This window comes from Trachemys scripta, unplaced genomic scaffold (assembly GCF_013100865.1).
Source record: "Trachemys scripta elegans isolate TJP31775 unplaced genomic scaffold, CAS_Tse_1.0 scaffold_26, whole genome shotgun sequence".
In the NCBI taxonomy this organism is placed as follows: Eukaryota; Metazoa; Chordata; order Testudines; family Emydidae; genus Trachemys; species Trachemys scripta.
The window spans coordinates 3788966-3807888 of NW_023260511.1; the positions used below are offsets into that span (position 1 = coordinate 3788966).

Below are 18923 nucleotides of genomic sequence, written 5' to 3' on the forward strand. Positions count from 1 at the left end.
ATTTCTGTAAGTGCCAGCACCCAGCAGCTGATAAAAACTCTCATTTGAGAGTCATGATTGACAGCTACTGGGTCCTGGGTGCTTTGGAAAAATCTAGCCACTGCATTTGGAGTACAATCTGGAGTACTGTGTCCAGTTTTGGGCCCCACAGTACAAGAAGGATGTGGAAAAATTGGAAAGAGTCCAGCAGAGGGCAACAAAAATGATTAGGAGGCTGGAACATATGACTTATGAGGAGAGGCTGAGGGAACTGGATTGTTTAGTCTCCAGAAGAGAAGAATGAGGGGGATTTGATAGCTGCTTTCAACTACCTGAAAGGGGGTTCCAAAGAGGATGGATCTAGACTGTTCTCAGTGGTACCAGAAGACAGAACAAGGAGTTGCAGTGGGGGAGGTTGAAGTGGGGGAGGTTTAGGTTGGATATTAGGAAAAACTTTTTCACTAGGAGGGTGGTGAAGCACTGGAATGGGTTCCTTAGGGAGGTGGTGGAATCTCCTTCCTTAGAGGTTTTTAAGGTCAGGATTGACAAAGCCCTGGCTGGGATGATTTAGTTGGGAATTGGTCCTGCTTTGAGCAGGGGGTTGGACTAGATACCTCCTGAGGTCCCTTCCAACCCTGATATTCTATGATTCTATGATTTAGGAACCTAACTGAGAGCTGATCTCCGGACAAATCTGGCCATGTTATGAGCTTTCCAATGAGCAAAATAGGCCCTGCTGCTGGTACAGTCAGCACCTGAGCAATGTCTCTGGATCATGCTGCAGACACTGGTATATTTGGGAATCATAGAGTCCTTGGGCCTGTCACTTCATCTCTCTGTGACTCAGCTCCCCATCTGTGAAATGGGGATAATAATTCTGCCTTGTCTAAAGGGACAGTTTTAAAAGTCCCTCTGGGATTTAGGAGCAGAGGTGCCTGATTCTGCTCTGCACCCACTGCCTTGTACTTCTAAATTCTTCAGATGCGTTTGAAAATCCTCGCTTAGATTGAGAACTCTTCTGGGCAGGGGCTGTCTCTCACTAAGGGTTCATCTGCACAGGGAAATGGACCAGCAGAACTACAATAGTGTAATTAAATCACTGCAGTTTTCCTGAGATAACTCCCTGTGGGGACACTCTTCTTCCAGAATGAGAGAGCCTTGGGTAGGGTTAGTTTGCATCATTTCCGAAGTGACATAAACTAAACTGGATGAGGCCCCTCATACACTGGAATAAGAGTGTCCCCATGGGGAGTTATCCTGGGATAGCTGTAGTGGGTTAGTTGGACCGGTATAGTTCTGCTGGTCAATTTCCCCACGCAGACCAACCTTTAGTGTCTGCGCAGCACCCAGTGCAAACGGGCCCAGACTTTCGCTGGGTTCTGCAGTTGGGGCTCAGCTGACAGGTGCTGGACGAGGAGCAAGGAACAAGGTCTCTGTCCCTGCTAGAGTTGCCAACTTTCCAATTTCTGAAAACTGGACACTCCTGCTCCGCCTCCTCCCCCCACTCTTCTTCCCCTGCCCACCAGGCCAGGGACCACCACACTCCCCCCAAGCTACCCACAGGGGATGGGAGATTCTCTCTCCATAAGCCACAGGAGGAGCTGGGACTAAAGTCAGGAGTCCTGACCTCCACCCCACCCCCCTGCTGTAACCCATTTGCCCCCATTCCCCTCCCAAAGCAAAGGATGGAACCCAGGAGTCCTGCCTTCCAGCACCCCCCACTCTAACCACTACACCCCAAACCTCTCCAAGAGCTAGGGAGATGGACTGTTTGGTGTATTGATTGCGGTCACAGAAAAGGCTAATGTTATTCTGGGAAGTATTAACAGGCGTGTCCTATGTGAGATATGGGAAGTCATTGTCCCGTTCTTCTGGGAACTGGTGAGGTGTGAGCTAGAGGACTGTATGCAATTCTGGGTGTCACACTTTAGGAAAGATGTGGCCAAATTAGAGAGAATCCAGAGGAGAGAACCAAAAATGATGAAAGGTTTAGAAAGCCTGACCTAGGAGGAAAGGCTGAAAACGCTGGGCATGTTTAGTCTTGAGAAAAAAAGACTGAGGGGAGACATGATACCAGTGTAGTGCTGAGATAAAGAGGACAGTGATCAATTGCTTTCAGTACCCACTGCAGATAGTACAAGAAGTAATTGGCTAAATCTGCAGCAAGGGAGGTTTAGGTTCGATAGCAGGAAAAACTTCCTAATGATAAGGGAATTTAAGCTCTGGAACGGGCTTCCAAGGCAGGTTGTGGAATCCCCATTGTGGGAGGTTATTAAGAACAGGTTGGACAAACCCCCTGTCAGGGATGGTCCAGGTTCACTTGACCCTGCCTCCGCGCAGAGGGATCAATTTGATGACATCTTGAGGTCCCTTCCAGCCTGACATGTCTATGATTGTACGATTACCAACTATTGTTTGTGTTGCTAAGTGCTGCTGGTGCTGTAGCATTGGGAATGCTGCTAGTGTTGCTGTTCTCAGAGCTCCAACATCAGCAGCACTAGCAGACAGTTCAGTGGGTTGATTCATCAAACTTTGATGTTACTTGTAAGAATGAGCACAGACTCGGTTCAGTGGCAAAGATGCTCGGCCAGGTTTATTGTCAACAACGCACAATCCTAGTGCCCTATAAGAACTACAGATCCTCTAACACACATATGCCTGCAACAAGATACCAGTTCAATCAGCACATCAGAGTGCTGTGTCTAGACTAGTACAAAGGTGCCTCTCCTATGACTTCTCCTTTTACACACTGATATAAAGAAGTCCGTATTCCACTTTAGATCTCAGTTACTACCCTTATCACCACCGTTTCTCCTTGTTCCTGCTAGTTCAAACATCTTTATCCATTATCTTGTCATCCCCCCTTTATCTTTAGGAGCAGTAGGTGTGTTCCTGTACCACCTCTTAAGCCTGTAATTATGGAGTTACTTTAAAACTCTGTGTGTCTCTGTACCATCCTCTCCGGTCAGGAGTGTGATTACTTGATTAGCCAATACCCAGTGTGTTACTATTCTGTCAAGGCCAGGCCTACTTTGGTTCTCAGCCTTTGGTTCATGCTGTCAGTTTTGCCTAGGGCTCCATCATGGGTGGCCTGTAATGGAGGCTGGAGGAAGCTAAGCCACCCCAAACCTCTGCTAATGCTCCCTGCCAAAGCCTGGGGCCAGGCCACGGTGGGGCTCAAAGCTCCTCCAAGTGGCTGGGGCTTGAGGCTCCTCTGGCTGGCTGGGATGGCTGGAGCGGATTACACAGGCCAGCTGGGGAGGCTCAGGAGGGTGGGCCGGCTGGGGCTCAAGGCAGTTTGGGGAGGCAGGCTGGGATAGCTTGGGCAGTAGGGCAAATGCTCAGGGCAGCTGGGACGGGTGGACGGGGCGGGACTCAGGTGGCTCAGGCCGGCCGGCCGGGGTTCCTCTGGCTGTGGTGGGGGACTCAGTGCTCCTCTGGCGCTGGCGGGCAAGAGCGGGGGGCGGGTGGGCAGAAGAGATTAGGTAGGGGACTAGGATCCCTGAACGGGGTGGTTCACGTGTCGCCCATGGGCTCCAGCAAGACCTGCACCCACACGCCCACATTTGTCACACAGGCCTTCAGGTTAATCTGCATTAACCCCCAGGAGATCACAGGGGAGTCCTGTGGGCATAGGGCAGAACAGAGCATTGGCAGATTCTACCTGCGATCCTTGAGGGCTTAAACATGGTGCAGGCTGGGGTGGGGCGGAAAATGGAATTTTTTCCCTGTGCAAAATTTACACAAATTTCCCTTGAAACTTTCAGCAATGAAATTTTAACTTTTCGTCAAAAAAATGATAACATGAAAACTGTCAGGCTGCGGGGAATATTAGGTTTTGGCCACTTCCAAAATATTTTGGGCTTTTGGTTTTCCAACAACAAATCAAATATGTTCAAAGAAAGGAGAGACGTCCACAAATAAAAAAGTAAAATAAAAAAAATCATTTAGTCAAAATCTAGTTTTCTATCCAAAAAAAGATCTTGATGTAAAATTCTCAGCTGGGCCTGGTGCAGTCATCATTAAATGTCTTTCCTCAGTGCCATTGGTGTGCTGATGCTATACAGTTAGGTATCATATAGCACAGTCCCTGCCCTGAAAATGTGCCATGGTTTGTCCTCTGGAGTGTTAAACTTCCCAGTATCCTTTGTTACAGTCTATCCTGGGCATGTCTGTGGCCTGGCCTAGCTTCCCAGTCAGTCTGTCAGTGTCGGGCCTTCGGTACACACCAGATCTTCATGCTACACTGAACTTCCTGAAATTTCTGCCAAGACCACATCTGGTCCCTCTTCCCCATTCACTGTTAGGTGGTTCAACCATCCCAGATTGTGCATCTTCTTCCCTTTCTCGGTCAGACTCTGGATCACCATCTCTGGTACCTAGTGCACTTTTGCTCAGAGGGAGAGTCCCCACACCCAGACTTTGGGGCTCTCTCTATAATAAAGTCAAACAAGAACCACAAGTCCACACCCCCAGACTCTGGGGAAGGTCAGATTAGGACCCACAGCTGGAGCTAAAACTCAGGGCCCATCTCCAATTGCTCTGTCCCAGTCCAGCATCTCCCCTCCCCCTGTCCCCTCCATCACTGATCAGCCACAGCCACCTTAGTGTTTAGAAATGTGAGCCAGCTTGGAGTCTTTAACCCGAGAGGGGACGTTTCTTTCTACCAGACAGGCTCTAGCTCAGCCCGAATTTAGCAGCTCAATGCAGGGATCCCTGGGGGATGCTCTCTGGCCTGGGCTGTGAAACTGCTCTGACTAGATGGCCCCATTTGTCCTTTCCGGCCTTTAAATGTACGACTCTGAAAATAAACTGCCCTGGAAACCTCAAGAGAACAGACTAAATGGAGAGCGAGAGAGAATGAGGCAGGTTAATGTGTGAGGACAAAAATAACATTGTGAGAGCGGGTTCTTCAATCCCGCATCACAGCATGTGATACACCCTCCCTACACCCCTGCCCCACTGGGCTGCTAGATTGGGGTCAGGCCTGGGAGAGCTCACTGCTGGGCGGGGGAAGATGAGTCTGCACAGGAGACTCTGCAGATTCTCAAGGCGCTGTTGGCTCATCCTGCAGTTCCCTCTCTGCACAGCTGCAAGGAGCAGCTGGACTGTGTGTGCAGGAGCCGCTACTCATGGCACCAACTCTCCTCTCCCTTCCCTCTTCTGAGCACCAGCCGATCGCTCTCTAGTCCTGCTGCATCTGGCTCCATTAATATCCCCACCAGGGCTGGAGAGTCGGGCCTAATTCTCCCCTGCTTGCCCTGGGATTTGGGCTGGCGAGAGAAAGAGAAAATCCAGCCCAGAAGCAATAGGGAATGGGACTGTCTGTGAGAGCAATTAAATCCCCTGCAGAAGATTTCTCAGCTTGTGTGGCTGACGTTTTCCCTGTTTCCCAGCCCTGTCTCATCTAGGCTCTTCCCCTCTTTAGATGAAATAGCCCAGGGTCATTGGCCTTCTAGGCAGGACCCAGGCTTTTGGGACTGCTGGGGACTGAGGGGAGGAAGAACAATCTTGTGCCTAGGGCAGTGGACGGGTGCTCAGGAGCCCTGGGTTCAACCCCTGACTCGGCTGCAGACTCCTGTGTGCCCTGCGCTCAGTCACGTAGTCTCTCTCTGTGCCTCAGTCTCCCCCTCTGTGAAAGGAGGATGAACTTCAGGAGTGTCTGAGGATAAACCCATTAGTGATTGTGAGGGGTCAGATACTCCAGTGACAGGAGATGTACAAGGAAATGAAAAGCATTGATGGGAAGAGCATTTTATGCCAGTTTATGCTTCTCTATTGACAGGGAAATTTAACAATGTAATTAAACTGCTCTAGCTTTGCTCGTGTAACGCCCATGGGGAGACTCTTATTGTGGAATCAGAGCCTTTGTCAGGTTCATTCATAGATTCTAAGGCCAGAAGGAACCACTGTGATCATCTAGTCTGACCTCCTGTATAACACAGGCCAGAGAACTGCGCCCAAATAACTCCTGTTTGAACTAGAGCATCTCTTTGAGAAAAACATCCACCTTTGATTTAAAAATTGTGGGTAAAGGAGAATCCACCACAGCCTATCGTAAGTTTTTCCCATTGTTAATTATCCTCACTGTTAAAAATATACAGCTTATCGTTAATATTGCTTTCAAAACAATATAAGATAAACCAGAAAAAGGCTCTTATACCAGAACCAGGAGTGCACAGGGACTTACACTGGTATAACTGGACCAGTATAAATTCACCCCTTAGCTGATACTAGATAACGTCCCATGAAGTACTATAGCAGCAGCTTGCATCCGAAGAAGTGGGCTGTAGTCCACGAAAGCTTATGCTCTAATAAATTTGTTAGTCTCGGGTGCCACAAGTACTCCTGTTCTTATAGCAGCAGCGTTGTGTGTTTCATGGGCAGGTGCTGGGACAAGTCCAACAGTTTTTTGAACATGTCAGGGTGCTCACAGCTTTCACACAGCTGCCTCTATTTCCTCAGCAGGAAAGCTCACCCTGCAGGGAAGGTTGCAGCGGGCAGCTGAGAACTGGACTGGCCACTCAGCGTCTGCGCAGTGTGATTGTGCCTGAGGAGCTTTATCACAAAATCCTCATCACAACTGGCACTGATCACCCTTGATTGCATTTTCACCCGAGGACCAAGGATATAATGGGCCGCGGGGACACAGCCCCTTGCACCCTACAGCTGGTCTAACACACAGATTTGGCACATGCATAATTGGCACAAGCAATTCTGGCCAAACCTTCCAAAATAGCCAGTGGTTTTGGGAGCCTAATGGGAGACACCTTAAGGAGTGACAGACAGACTGCACTGAGCCCCCACCTGCTGGAAATCAGCCCCTTTAAGGTGGCTTAAATGGGGTCCCCAAATTCACTAATCGTTTTTGAAAGTCTTGGTCTCTGTGCTTAACCATGTGATAAACCAAGTACGGTATTTAAAAATAATATTGTGTCTATCTACCCCCATATACATCCTCTTTCTCTTTGTCTCTCTATCCATTGATCCAGGGCCGGCTCCAGGCACCAGCTTGCCAAGCAGGTGCTTGGGGCGGCCACTCTGGAGAGGGGCGGCACGTCCAGCTATTCGGTAGCAATTCGGCGGACGGTCCCTCACTCCCACTTGGTGCAAAGGACCTTCCGCTGAATTGCCGCCGCAGATCGCGATCGCGTTTTGTTGTTGTTGTTGTTGTTTGTTTGTTTTTGTTTTTTTTGCCGCTTGGGGTGGCAAAAACCCTGGAGCTGGCCCTGCATTGATCTATCTATCAGTCTTTCTCTCTATTGCAGGCTCTGTGCAGCTGATTCCTTTCTAGTCTCTGTTAGCATAGAGAGGAGATCAGGAGAGGTTGTCATTTCTTCCCTGTGTGGAGCCGTCTCTCTGCACCTTTCAGGATCTGTGTAGTGAGGCAGCTGCAGGGTCTGTGCAGCAGGAGGAACTCACCCTGCAGATGTTCTTGCTTCACCTATCAGATGCATTTGCAGCTCAGGGGAGTGGGGGAGGGCAGGGTGAGTTCCTCTTCTTCACATCCCATTTTCCACTGTCCATGATCCTGTCATCAACCTCCCTTTCACCCTCCCATGGTGGAGACTTTCCCTGTTCCTGTTCTTGTGGTGGGTCTGGGTTGGGGTGACTTCAAGTGACTCCGGAGCCATTTCTCTGTCACAAGAGAACCGACCCTCTTACACAGCGGCCTGATCCCCAGGCCAGTGAAGTCAGTGGAGTCTTTCCATTGATACCAAGGGGCTTTGGATCAGGCCCTTTCTGGGCAGCATTGTCTGAGCTCCAAGCAGGGCCCGGCTGCCATCCAAGGGTGCCAGCAGCTCAGCCTGAACCAAAGCCCCAGGGATCACTCTGGGTGGAGCTGCCACAATGTTCTCATCTGAAAATGACAGATTTTATCAAACATTTTCATTTTACAAATTAAAAATTACAACTGTGGGGGGGGGGGGGTTGTAAAAACAAAACTGGAAAATTAAAATAAAATATAAAAAAAAAACATAATTTTTTTAAAGTTTTCAGGTTTTGGTTTCCCCTCCCTCCATTTTTACCGTTTTGCCTCCAAGAGATGAGAAAAAATATTTTTCACAAAAGGTTTTGAAACAATCATTTTAAAAAACTTGCCACAAATATTTACTCTTTTCCACACTGGCGTTTTCTGGTCACTGCTTATGACAGTTAGTGTCAAACTGTGCTCCTCTGACCCTCACCTGAGCAGTGCTGACCATCCCCTGAGCATCTGAGCTCCCCCCACGCACTCCTGTCCTGCCCAGCTGCTCTGCAGAGCTGACTCCTTCCCAGGGGTGAAATGTGCCCAGCCACCATCCCAGGACAATCCACTTCTGCATCGAATATGAAAAGTTGCTGTGCCAAACTGCACTGCTTTGTACTCCTGACAGATTTCCCTTGAAGCCCCTCTGCTACTTGGCTTCCCGCAGAGGTGTTAATGTCTGTTCACAGGACTTTCTTTCTGTAAGTGGGAAAATGGTCCTGCTATTGTGGGGAACTTTCCTGGGTTATTCATTACCCTAGTGGAATTGCCTAGTGAAAGGATCTGAGTCCTCGCTCCCACTCCCTTTACCCAGAGGCCTGCCTGACCTTGAGGACTCCGACTCTCCTGTGTGGCAGAGTCCTCATAACGCCCGACAAGGTTGGGCCCAGGATTCCTGGAGGGCTCCTGCCCAGGCCCTGGCTGTGCTGCAGGGATGGCACGGATCAGACACTTGCTCTGGCTGTGGCCACACCCCCTCAGGCTCTACGTGGCAGGACCCTTCTTCCCAGCATCAGTCCCCCATAAGGCCTGCAAGGCCTCTTGACAGGTGGCATCTCCCTGCGCTGGGCCCTCTGCCTAAGGGTCCCTGTCGCACTCCCCAACTGCTCACCACACCCAGCTCCAGATTCCCACAGCTCCAGCTCCAGCCGCAGCGCTGCTGTTGCTCTACCTCCTCTGGCCTCTTTGGCCCTGGTTGCTGCAGCTGTCCTCCTAGCATGGACCTGTTCCCTGGGCTACTTCTCTGGCTCTTCTCCCAGCACAGAGCTGCCCCCTTGACTGCTTGTCTGGTTCTCTCTGGCTCTGGTTGGAGCAGCTCTGTCCCCAGCTCAGCTCGGGCTCCTGCCCTCTCCTTAACTCTGCCCTACCCTGACCTAGGGCAGGTACAGTTCACATGGAGGATGGGACCTCCCCTGGCCTCCTGATTCCCTCATTAGTCTGCTTTCCTTGTCATTCAGGCTGACCTGGGGGGTTGGCCTCTCTCCACTGCTCCTGAGGTCCTGATTTTCCATCGATGTTTCTGCTTGGTACTGGGAGCTACCCAACCAAAAACCCACATCAGTTTTAGTAAGGGGCCAACAGTCCCTTACATTTCTATTGCACATTTTTCTTTGGCTTTTTCCCTGGTCCTCCACTTGTTTAATCACACTGATTCCAGCTCCTCACCTGCTCACAGGTCACTTCTGGATGTTCTTTCTCAACTGCCTTTTGTTCTTCCCTCCCTGGCAGTGGGGGGTGACTTGAGAGGGAAGCAGGATAGAGGGAAGGGACCTGGTGCTGGTCTATCAGCAGGGTCAGCAGACTCCTCAGGAGCCCAGAATGGGGAGCAGGGGCAGTCAGGGCAGAGCCTGCAGAAGTGGCTGGAGCTGGGTGTGGAGGATGGGGTAGGTGGAGACTAAGCAGGTGGGGAAGCCAGTGTAGTCCCATGTTCAGTGTTTTCTGGGGGTGAAATTCACCCTTCTGCAGAGGGTCCAGCGTCAGGCACAGACCCCATTTATGTCACCTTAAGCCCAGAGGTTGAATTTCCCCCTGGGAGAGCTGGGTCCTTCTCACCAGAGACTAGAGACCAGGATGGAGGCAAAAGATTCAGACTCATCCAACATCCCAGGCCCCCCAATCACCCAGTGACCTTTCACCCTGACCCAGCTGTGCCTTTAGCCGTGGGGCTGTCTGGGTCCCCACGCAGTGAGATGGGATGGGAGGTGTTTCCTCAGTGATATGTTTAGATTCAAACAAGCAAACCAGGCCCCTTTGGTTCTCAATCTTGCAGCCCTAAATAGAGACGCTGTGGCCGGAGCACGGAAAGGGGTCAGCACAAGACAGGAAATGGGGAGCGATGATGATTATCAGACCCAAGGAGGAGACAGAGCAGGTCTGAGAGAGGCTGCAGCATCTCTGCTGCCTGAGCCCTGCAGACCCCAGGGGCCTGGGAGGAGAGAGAGGTGCTGGCTGGAGCATCCAACGCGGGGGAGCAGACGGGGCAGATCAGAGCAGAGAGAGAGACCAGAGCTTTTCTTCTGCTGAAGTCAGACAGAGCAGAGGGGACAGGTGGGAGCAGGGAGCGACTGTGGATTGTACCCTCCGGACCTCATCAGAAACAGAAGCTGCTGGGCTGTTTCCATCCTGATCGGCTCCCACCACCACCCTGATGATCCTGTCTCTGTGCCTCTTGCTTCCCAGTGAGTATGTGGGAATCCTGTGCTAATTCGCAGCAGGCTGGGGGGAAACAGAATCAAGAGCAGCCCTTGGCCAAGGCTATTGGCAAATCCTCTTCAGTGGGAGAGAAACAGGAACCTGTGTAAACACTGAGTGTGAGAGCTACTGGGCCAGATCCCCAGTTGGTGTAAAGCAGTGTAGCTCCACTGGAGTCAATGCCGGTTTACACCAGCTGAGGATCTGGCCCTCTAGGGAGCTAAAGGGAAAGGCGGTTCCCAGCTCAGCCAAGGTCTGTGTGTGCGAGGAATCTGCCCTGCCCCAGATCTAACGTCCTGCCTAGTTTGTTTCTTCACCAAAACACAAATCAGGAATTTTTTCCTATTAAAGGCATTTTTTGTCCCTGAAAGGGACCTCAGAAAAGGGGGGGATTTTATCTCCAGCACTAACCACACTGCACCTTTCTGTTCCCAGCGCTGAGTCCCAACAACCAGGAGATTTGCTCAGCTCCGGGTGAGTCCGTCTGTCTGTCTGTCCCCAATCTACCCATGGCATTTACCCCTCCTCACCTGGGCTGCTCCCTGCTCACTGTGGTGTCAGCGGAAATGGCATGGGAAGGCAGACAGGGCTGTCTGGGATCTGACCAGGGTCCAGATCTCTTGGGCGACCCCTCCCTGTCCTACTACCTCTCAGCTCTGCTCTGACCCGAGGCCAGTGTGAGATGCAGGTCAGAGAGTCACATCCACAGCCCGTCCCATCCCCGGGGCACTGGCCCTGGGAAGCAGAGAACGCAGCGGATCTGACTTCAAGGGATTTAGCTTTCCATGGCACCAGCTCCCAACTCTTTCCGGGCGCAGGTCTCTCCCCTGGAGCTCACCCCCCACATGGACTCAGCCTGCACCTCATCCTTAAATGTCAGCAGTATCATTAATAGTCAGCCCTGGGTGGGCGGGTGGCGCTCAAGAGGGTACGGCCAGAAGGGACCATTGTATAATCCAGGCTGAGCTCCTGTATGAGCCAGGCCAGGGAGCTGCACCCAGCGACCCCTGTGTCCAGCCCAACATGGGCTGGTGGAGCTGTTTCTTTGCTGGCTGCCTGGGCAAGGCAGCAGCAGGGGGCTCTGCGGGGGTGGGGAAGGTGTTGGGCAGATATTGACCTACCCAGAGACAGCAGCAATTCCCCTGCGAGTTCAGAGCTGGGTCCCATCGCCCTGGTGATTCCTGGGAAAGGGGGATCCGTTCCCTGCCACTTCTCCAGGACACTCCCTTAGTGTGGGCCTGGAACTGCTCCCGGTGCCTCCTGTGCCAGCTGGGGATTGGGGGCAGGAGGGGCACAAGGACAAGGAGGATGTTAGAGCTGACATCAGAGGGGTTAGAGACTGGACATAGCTCCTTGACTGTCAGTTGGTGAGCTCCATGGGGTAGGAAGTGACCTTCATTGCATGGGATGGCGGAGCAGACCGAGGTGTTGGCCATTCCCTGCCTAGACAGCCCCTAATGGCCAGGGGCCGGCCACGTTGAAGGTTCGCATCTCTCCCGGCCATACTGCTCCAGCTGAGTCAGGGGAGTGCCAGCACCAGGGCCCCTTATTCTAGGAGAGTGCGCAGCACCAGACAATGGGAACCAAGCCCAGATGAGCCTCCAGGCTCTTCCATAACCCAAATGATCCCAGGAAATAAAGCTTCCAGTCACCACAGAGAGATTGTCCCCCCATCTGCCCAGCTGGGCTGTAATCAGAGCCTCCATCTGAGACATGGCACAGACCCTCCCACCATTTACCTCCTGGCCCATCAACAGTGTTGGGTGTCAGCAATGCCCCACTGACAGTTGTGACCCATTCCCCTTCACAGGGGCTCTCCCTGCCCCCACCCTCCACCTGAGCCAGACGCCTGAATAAATTTCTTTATCCTGGGGACTCTATTGAAGGAAAGATGGGTCCTGAGCTGGGCAACCCCCAGTCTGAGTGTGATCACGGTGACGATGGATGTAGAGCTAAACACACAACCACAGAACAGGGTGACAGGCTCATCCAATGCGGCGCATTCTCCCTGCAGCTCTCCCAGGCATTCACCAGCATTGCTGAGCTGGGCAACATCTTTGCAGGCAGGAAAATGGCTCTGTCAATGGGGGAATCCCAAACCCTTCTGATGGGCAAGTTTCATCTGGAGTTCACTGATTCCCTCTGCTAAAGCCGCAGTCAGTGAATTATTTCCTCTCTCTGCACTCACTGTATTTGGTGTTGTTCTGGTAGGAGGCACCAGATGCATCATCACACCTGGGATCATGTTCTGTCTCTCCAGGTAATTAGTTATTTATGCTCTGTGCTCCACAAACAGCATATGGGCAAACCCCTCTTTCAGAAATCTCAGCCCAGCACCAGTGCCCGGTTCCCAGGCAGCAACCATGTCGCAGGAACTGACTTTAACAGGATCCCAACCTGGCTGTTTGCTTCAGCTCCCCGCAAAACATTTGTATCAGCAAACTAGTCCACCCTATCCTGAGGACACAGCTGGTGCCAAGGCCTCGTGCTGCCCTCTGCCCAGGGCGGGGTCGACTCCATGGTGAACTGCCAGCCACACTGGAGAGGGGCGATAGGGCCTGTTAGGCTGCAACTGTTGCTGGCTCTTGTGAGGCCTTTGCAGAGAGTCCTGGTGCAGCCTGAGCAAACTGGGGCAAGAGTGACCCTGTGCTGGGGGAAAGGAGGAGCCTCTCCAACAACCTCCCATCAGGGGAATGTGCCCCCCTGCAGCATGATCCCCCCTGTTAGACCCAGACATCTAGTAGCGCACACTGGGGACCCCATTCCAGAGCTGCTGCTCTGTGTCTAGTGCTGGCACTGCAGTCCCACATGCTTTGCATACGGCCCTCACCATGTCCCTTTCCATGTTGCAGGACCAGACATGTTGTCCATCATCATCTGGGCCACTCGCTGCACCCTGGTTTTGCTCCTCCTGGTGTCTGCGCCCGTCATCACCTTCATGTTGGAGAAACGGAGCCTGCCGCAGCCTGCAGGGCTAGAGGAGACTCATGGGGGGAGCATCAGCATTTTGCAGGGGGAGGTAATGGGGGATCCCCATTGATCAACTGTGAGTAGGAGGGAGGGTGAGGAGGGGGCTGGGGAGATACCAGTGACCAGTTCTGAGTGAGAGTTAGGGAGACACCATTGGTCAGTGCTGCAGAATAGGCCCCTGTGGTAACAGTTTTTGCCCAGGTAACTCCTACAGCCTCCTTCAGTCCCTCTCCCTTCCCCCATCAGGGACGTTGTCAGTCACTGACTAGGGTTGCCAACTTTCTATTGGCTGAAAACCAGACTCCCGAGTCCCCGCCCCTGCCCACTGCTTCCCCCAAGGCCCTGCTCCTTCTCTGCCTCTTCCCAGGCCCCGCCCTTTGCTTGCTCCTCTCCCACCTCCCCAAATCACTCTCTGCTCTCCCCCCACATTTCTCATCTCTGCATCGTCTCCTGCCCCCTGTCCCGTGCCCCGCTGGGCTCCCTCTGCTCCAGGGCTGGGCTGGGAGCTGCTACAGCCTGAGGCAGGGCCTTCCTGCAGGTAGGAGGCAGCCCCGGCTAAGTAGAAACTGGCATGGGTTAATGACCTGGTGCCTCGCCCCCTCTTCCAGTAACTGGACCTTCAGGGTCCGGTCAGTACACCTGACTGGACACTGCTAGGTCCCCTTTTTGACCAGACATTCCAGACAAAAACTGGGCACCTGGCATTGGCAACCCTCTGCCCTGCATCCTACAGACCTCTGCTCACTCCCAGCCAGGCCAGGGCCACACCGAGCTCTGTCAGATCTTAGCCCTGCCATGAACTGTCCCAGCCAGCCAGCCCAGCCCAGCTCCTTCCTTCACTATAAATAATCCTTCTTGCAGCAGGGCTGTAAATTTAGAGGAGGTGGATAAGTTAATGGTTAAGGCACCAAGGTAACACTTGAAGAGTATTGAGGTTCAATTCCCAGCTCTGTTACAGAATCCTTGGGCCTGTGACTTCCTCTCCTTGGACCTCAGCTCCCCATCTGTGAAATGGGGACAATAATTCTGCCTTGTCTCAGGGGAGACTTTTCAAAGCCCCTAAGGGATTTAGGAGCACAAATGCATGACTGTGCTCTGTGCCCACTGCCTTGTGCTCCTAAGTCCCTCAGGAGCTTTTGAAAATTCTCCCTTAGACTGTGAACTCTTCCAGCCGAGAACTGTCTCTCACTAAGGGTTTGTCCACACAAGGAAATCGACCAGCAGAACTATACGCTAAATAATCACTGCAGTGATCTCCGGATAAGTCCCTGTGGGGACACCCTTATTCTGGAATTAGAGAGCCTTGGTCAGGGTTAATTTACACCATTTTCACCTTGAGGTAAACTGGAAAAAGCCCCTTATATACTGGAGTACGAGTGTCCCCACGGGGAGTTATCCCGGGATAGCTGTAGTGGTAGGGTTACCATATTCAAACATTTAAAAAAGAAGACACTCCACGGGGCCCTGCCCCCCTAGCCCCGCCTCAACTCCGCCCCTTCTCCGCCCCCCCAACCCCAACCCCACCCCTTCCCCACTCCCATTCCAACCCCTTCCCCAAAGTCCCTGCCCCAACTCTGCCCCCTCCTCTGAGCACCCCACATTCCCCCTTCCCCCTCCCGCTTTGATCTTGGTTGGGGGTTGCTAAGTGCTTCCCTGATCCCCACTCGCCCTGCAGCCCCTGCACCCCCCCCTGCTCCTGCAGCCTCTGTGCCCCCTGCTCCCCACTGGCCCTGGAGCCCCTGCACCCCCCCCGTCCCTGCAGCCTCTGCGCCCCCCCGCCTGCCCTGCCCCTGCGCCCCCCTACCCCTGCAGCCTCTATGCCCCTGCCTCCCCTGCTCCTCCTCACCCTGCAGCCTCTGCACCCCCCCCGCCTGCCCTGCTCCCCCGCTCACCCGGCAGCCTCTGCCTGGCGGGGGCTTCGGATGCTCAGCAGCGACCGGGGCAGCGCGGGTCCCTGCAGCCCCAGCACATGCCGCACTCCTGCCCCGCGCCGCAGCCTTCTTCCTGCCACGCGGGGTGATGGGGCCGCAGGAAGGGTCCTCCAGTGGCCGGGGAGTGCTGGCCCGTGAGGGAAGCCCGAGCCTCTGGCTGAGCCCGGCCTCCCCGTGGTCCTGCGGGCTCGGCTGGGGCGCACGGTCTGCCCGGCCTCCGGGGGCAGCAGCAGCCCCTCCGCCGCCTTCTGTGGCTGCGCCCCCTCCTTCCCCCACCCGAGCTTACTACAATGTAGCCGGGCGGCTGGGCTGCGCTGCAGACCCGGCGGGTCCTGCTAGGACCGGGCGGACCCTGACTTATGCTGCCTCCCTATTTCCCCGGACATGTCCGGTTTTTTGGCAATTCCCCCCAGACAGGGATTTGATCACCAAAAAGCCGGACATGTCCGGGGAAATCCGGACGTATGGTAACCCTATGTAGTGGTTTAGCTAGGCCAGCATAGTTTTGCTGGTCAATTTCCCCATGCAGAAGCGTTAGTGTCTGTGCAGCACCCAGTGCAAAGGGGCCCTGCCCTTGGCTGGGGTCTCCAGGGGCTGCTGTAACGTATATAGTCACAGTAAATTGCGGAAGGGCGCTCGGTGGACAGGAGCTAAGGAACGAGGTCTCTGTTTCTGATTTGATATTCTGTACTGTGGATAAATTGTAAAGTCAGTGGCTTGACCACACTCTGGTTCCTTATGAAATGTATTCAGGAGCCCAAATAACCAATATCAGTCAGGTTTATTGCTCTAAGACATCAGTAATGTAGTTTGGGGAGAAGGTTCAATACAATACCAGTCTCTGGGAAGCATCTTGCGCAGCGTTGTTACATTCCCCTTACACAAAAGGTGTGTTCCCCAAGCTACACCCCTAATGCCATCTTTTTATACTCTACCTGTTTAGAGGTACAAGGTACTGTGTATGTCATCTGACACTAGATTTAACCAATCAGCTTTCTACCTTCTTTTTCTGGTACTATGGTGTACCCCTTATTTATTTTTTCTAAACACATGGTACCAAAGGGCATAACGGAACCTCCTAGGTCTGTACTAGGCTGGAATAATCATATGTCTTGTCCTCTTCCTTTGACATTCCAGTACAGACCTGTAAGAGTAACTCCCTACCTGTTGCTTTGATAAAACACTAACATATACTGGTCCTGACAGTTTTCCTATTTATAAGCCAGAGCTTACTTCAGCAAATGCAAGATGTGATAGGATATGTCAAACAAGTGAACAGGACTATAAAAAAAGGTGTAGGCCAACTTAGGCTATATTATTGCTCTAATATTTGTGCTTAGTAATATTATTTATGCTTAATGCATACTAATGTATATTTATCTATAGAGATACACATAGATATAGATATAGATATAGATATAGATATAGATATAGATATAGTGAGATCATACATATTGTTAATATGAGAGATATAGATGTTAGCATATATTGGTCAAGAGTACCCTACTGGGATATTCTTCTGTCTCCAGTGGATACTTGGGATTCAGATATTAGACTGTGAGCTCTTTGGGGCAGGGGCTGTCATTTGCTCTGTTTGTACAGCGCCCAGCACAATGGGGCTCTGACCCAGTTGGTCTCTAGGTGCTACCACAATAGAAATGTTAAATCAGATAGTGCAGAGTGTCTGAATGAAAGGTCCCATCTCCTGTTAATTATTTGGGCTTCACTTGTTAGTTTAATTGGTGTTTATTTCCAGATTAGTGTAAAGTTCCCATCAGAGGAGTCACAGGACGATAGGCCAGAGAACAGTGACTGGGGCTAATCTGAAGGTGGATATGGGGGCGCTTGCTATCACTGGAAGGGCACACGCCCCCTTAGATGTCTCACATCTATACAGAGTGTTCAGCGATATGCACTTGGCTGCATTTCACACCTGAGATTGTCAATGGTGCTGCCAGGGTTCCACTGTGGAGTTATTAGACAATGTGCAGTTCTTAAAGTAGGGGAATAGAGATAAGAAAAAAGCCCTGGGAATATTTCATCTCTGACCCCTGCTGGCTTGTCCTGGTGAAGGCACCTTCCCATCCACTAGATAGCACTGTGCACCAATCCCACTGGAAAACTCCATCTTACCTGAGTTGGTCCAATAAAATATATTACATCTCCCGCCTTCTCTCTTTATTTTTTCTAGTCACATATTAATCATGCCATCTACTGGCCAAAGCTATAATTGCAACTGTGCACATTCGTCATGGTTTTTGTCTCTACATCAGAGTTCCATGAACTTCTCCGTCCTGTGGAGCTGACTGTGACCACAGACTGTCTAGCTTGGGTGTCCTGATTTTATAGGGACAGTCCCGATATTTGGGGCTTTTTCTTATATAGGCTCCTATTACCCCCCCCCCCCCCCCCGTCCCGATTTTTCACACTTGCTGTCTGGTCACCCTATGTCTAGCAGACACCTCCCCTGCCATTAGCACCTGGGTAACATCCCTGTGGCCATCCCCACATTGGCTTCTCCTGAAATTCAACATTAGGAAAGGCCTGGTTTTTCAACAAGAAAATTTCTCTCTCCTGCTGTCTGGTTCTGTTCCTTCAGTTCTAAACCCTCTGACACGCCCCACCCAGTGGGGAATCTCATGACAGCCTCAGCTAAAAACAGACATCCATGGTTTCAACCCTCCAATCTCAGCCAGAAAAGAAATGGGGCCTTTCCAACTAAGGGAACTCAGGCTCTTATCCAGTCCTAAATTAGGGGAACTAGCTGACCCAGTGGGGTGTGCAATGAGACACAAATTATACAATCAATACACCAAACAATCAGAGGTTATCAAATACAATCACTACACCAAATATCAGGGCTGGAAGGGACCTCAGGAGATCATCTAGTCCAATCCCCTGCTCAAAGGGGGACCACTCCCCAGACAGATTTTTGCCCCAGATCCCTAAATGGCACCCTCAAAGATTAGAGCTCACAACCCTGGGTTTAGAAAGCTAATGCTCAAACCACTGAGCTATCCCTCCCCAAAGAGAATTTGGAGATGATGGGGATTGAACCCAGGGCCTCATACATGCAAAGCATGCACTCTACTACTGAGCTACATCCCCAGCTGGACTAAAGATGATAACCCAAGTATAAGCATCATCCTTTCCATTGTCAAAACACAAATGTCTTTAACACAACTCTAGCTCTGGTGTAACTACAGCTGCACCCTAATCCAGACAGATTCCAGCCCCCGCTTATATTTTGCTTCCATGCCTAAAGGTGTCACTTCCATGCACTGACAAGACATAAGACTTCCCATTGCAGAGGGTGGGAGGAAGGATCTTGGGGCTAACGCTCAGGGCTTGGTGCATTACTGGGTTTCATTCCCAGCTGTGGCACTGATTCACCTTGTGAACTTTGATCAGTTCCCCTCCTGTCTGGTTGCCCAAATTTGCACATCTAAAGCCAGGGCAAATTACATCTGTGCGCTTCATACTGCTGTTAATAACCAGGGCAAATCTGAAAGCAGACATGGAAATGAAAACAAACCATTGTGTGAGCAGAGCCAATGTCTGACTGTATAATAACAAAGCAGCATCTGCAGCCCCAGCATCGG

General features: G+C 51.8%; 1 non-coding gene across 1 annotated transcript; it reads right to left on the reverse strand.

Moving 5' to 3' along the window:
- Window positions 1-18357: 18357 nt before the first annotated feature.
- Window positions 18358-18429, reverse strand: TRNAA-UGC. The gene has a single exon. It is a non-coding gene; the product is annotated as a tRNA-Ala (tRNA).
- Between the last annotated feature and the right edge of the window lie 494 nt (window positions 18430-18923).